Genomic DNA, 3,600 nt, shown 5'->3' with positions numbered 1-3,600 from the left:
GCAGCGGGTCTGCAAGTCCAGCCTTATATCCTGCACACTCGCTGCATTTGGGCTGAGGTCTCCAAGGTAAATATTTGTGGCATCTGGTGAGCTACAGCCCCGCCCGGAGGCAGCCTTGGGACTGCAGCTTCCTGAAGTTTGGAGAAAGGAGGATCTGGCTGAGCTGAGGCTGCTGGGTGGGGTGCTGGGCGGTGGCAGAAGAGCTGGACCAGGCACAGTGTGGCTCGTACAAGGGGCTCCCTGCCTCCTGTGCAGCCATTCCCGTGGGGACATCGATGAGAACAGGGGCAGTGATGAGTGTTAATCACCTACGGTGTGGCAGGTGCCACCCAAGCTTTGTATCAGTCCCATCAACGGAGTCTCATTCCTGCCAGGGTCAGCATTGTTACCCCGACTTTGTCACAGAGGCACCAGCCAGCAAATGGCAGAAGCAGTGTTCAAACCAGAACTCGGACTTCGAAACCTCTCTAGGGACGTCTCCGAGGCTTGGTGGACACAGGGGGTCCTGGGACAGACTGAGTTGGAGTCGAGGCTCCACTCTTTCCATGCTGTGTGACCCAGAGCACATTCCCTAACCTCTCTGAGCCTCAGTTTCTCATCTGTGAAATGAGAGGAATGGGAGCACCTGCCTTCTTGCGTGCTGAGCGCATGGACTGGAGGTCCCAGTACAGAGTAAGTGCTCAATAAATGGGAGTGCTTGTTGCTGTTGTTATTATTGCTTAGAATAGGGTGAGTCTTTGCACAGAGGGTATGAGCATCAAGTAGCCAAATGATTAACTTGGAGGAAGAAAAGAATAGCCTTGCCCTTCCCTTGTTCTTAAAGGCAATCAAGGATTTAGGAACACACATCTCCCTGAATTAATTCACTCAAGAGAATAGGTTTGGGGAGTTCCTGTCGTGGCTCAGTGGTTAACGAATCCAACTAGGAACCATGAGGTTGTGGGTTCGGTTCCTGGCCTTGCTCAGTGGGTTAGGGATCCAGCGTTGCCATGACCTGTGGTGTAGGTTGCAGACACGGCTCAGATCTGGCGTTCCTGTGGCTCTGGTATAGGCTGGTGGCTACAGCTCCGATTAGACCCCTAGCCTGGGAACCTCCATATGCTGCGGGAGTGGCCCTAGAAAAGGCAAAAAGACCAAAAAAAAAAAAATAGGTTTGAATCCCATTTTTGTCACTTCTTTGCCATGTAACTGTTGAGCCAGGTACTTCACCTGTCTGGGCCTCAGTGTCCTCATCTGTAAAATGGGGATAATGGTAGCACCTCCCTCCCAGGCTGCCAAGCGCATGAGCTGAGGTGCATGAGACCCAGCACTCAGCCCAAGCTCTTCCTCATTCATTCTGCAGCGCTTAGCAACTACCTTGCCCTGCCTGTGCCTTCAGGGATCTCAGTGAATATTTCTGGGGTGAACCAATGAGGCAGGGCTGGGAACCACGGGGACAAATCAACAGCCCCACAGGGTACCTGTCTCCCGCCACCTGGGTGCCTTGGCTCAGTTAAGCTGCAGAGTGGCCCAGAGGCGGTGTCAGCAGTGCGGAGTTTACCCAGGGTATCTGAGGCCCAGACAGGTGAGTGACTTTCTCTAGGTCCACGCCCAGGGGTTCCAGAGCTGGGACTTGAGTGCACTTGGGCCAGACCATATGCTCTTCGCCACTCTGCTGTCCTTACCCAGTGACTCCAGGTCATTATCTGGGAGGATGACCCAAACAGGGCCCTTTGGCCTAATCTGGGGAATCAGCCTTGTGCTTGATGTGGGTCTAGAAGGTGAGATTGTGGTTCAGAGCCAGGCGAGCCTTTGCTGAACCCCATCTCCATGTAAGGGGGGACAAGAGGGGATCGGTGAGTGCCATGGGGTCATACAGTTCATGGCTGGGCGCTGGTGGCTGTCCCCTTCCTGGAGCTGTCAAGACAAATAAGCTGAGAGCATTTGCCATCGTGTGTGTCTGCGACTGAGGCCCCAAACCCCTAAAGGTGAGATGCTTCCGGAGCCAGAGAGGCCTCCCGGAGGGACCCTGTCATTCGCTTGGGCACATCTCCAGAGAGGCGCACGCCTCCTCCAGGAAGCTCTGGCTGGACAATGCGCCTCTGTGGGAGACCTGAGCCCAATGCCAGGGCCCCAGGCCCAAGTCAGCTCCTGCTTCCTGCCCCTTGGCCCCAGCACACTCACTGAAGTCAGCATGTGGGATGCTGCCTCTGCTGGCCTGGCACACCTTGCACCCCACAGGTCACCACGGCCCTGCCCTCAACGCCACTCAGCCCCTGCCCCCACCCCGGGCTGCTCAGCGCTTCTTTGTTCTGGCCTCAGCTCTCTCCAGTGCCCAGGCCTTTGCTTGTGCTGTGTCCTCTTCCAGGAAGGCCTTGTCCGCCCCCAGAAATGCCATCATGCCCTGTGTCCACCAGATGTGCATCAACCCCTGCTCTTCTCGCTGTGCGGCTCTGGGAGAGTGGCTTTCTCTCTGGGAGCTTCTCTTTCCTCAGTGGTAAAATGGGACGGGTTTTGAGGGTCACAGAAGATAGTGTGAAATGCTTGGAATTTAGGAAATGGGAAACGCCGTTAATATTATGGAGCTGTTAGCACGCCTGGCCTTCAAGGCCCAGTTCAGACGCAGCATTTGCATAAAGCTGACTGAGCTTTATGTGAGTTCTCACTAGGTTTACTCACATCCGCAACCCGAGCGTCCTCTGAGGCGCCTCAATGCCTCAGATGCTGTAAACCAAGAGGAGGAGCCAGACGGCCATGCAAGTTGTGGGTCGCCCCACAGGTCGTGGGTTGCTCCTGTGGGGGCTCCTGACCCAGACCGAGGTGACCAAAGGGCCAAGAGGGTGAAGGAGGAAGTGCTGTGAAGATACTTCTTAGGGGCCGGCTGTGGTCCCTTCTCCCACGCTCTCCACGAGCACAGCGGGGGTGTCTGCTCCCAGGGCAGGCCTGCAGGGCTGCGGCCCTGGAGCTGGGCTGGGCGATGGACTGGATTCGGTCTCCTTTCTGAAACAGGCAGATGAGCTGACCTGTCATGACCCGAGCTGATGTCATGGTGGGCAGGGCGGCTTCTGTGAAGAAAACACACTTCCCTGTGTCCCCTCTGGACGGGGTCAAAGCATGCGCGGGCCTGGTGTGGACCCTGCGGAGAGAGATCTGGGCTGTGCTGGCTTAAGTCCTTCTCATCATCATCCCCTGGGCGGTGAGGAAAGGGGGCCAGAGGACCAGGGGCTGGGGGCTCAGCCATCGGAGATGCTCCGCCCTCGTCTGGGGCTGCAGCTTGAGAGGCCTGGCATGCAGGTTTGGAAGCCTACCCCCACCCCCAAAGGTACCCACGAGACTCATCTCTAACCAGTTTTTAACTCTCCAGAGAGTAGGGAGCCGTCTTGCAATCGTATCAGTCCAGGGAACACTTTCCTGCCCTGCCGCCTCTCCTTCCTGCCTGTGCTCCATCCCTGGAGGGAGCCAGAAGGGCGAGGGCCAAGGGCCGGGAGGGCTGTGTGTGTGTGTGTGTATCTGTGTGTGTCTGTGTGTGTGTGTGTGTGTGTATCTGTGTGTATGTGTGTGTGTGTGTATTTGTGTGTGTGTGTCTGTGTGTATCTGCGTGAGTCTGTATGTGTGTGTGTG

Source organism: Sus scrofa, chromosome 17 (assembly GCF_054392235.1).
Source record: "Sus scrofa isolate SSC_HxYL_T2T_F1_AM1 chromosome 17, Sscrofa_HxYL_maternal_Yorkshire_Landrace_v2.0, whole genome shotgun sequence".
NCBI lineage: Eukaryota > Metazoa > Chordata > Mammalia > Artiodactyla > Suidae > Sus > Sus scrofa.
This window is presented reverse-complemented; position numbering follows the sequence as displayed.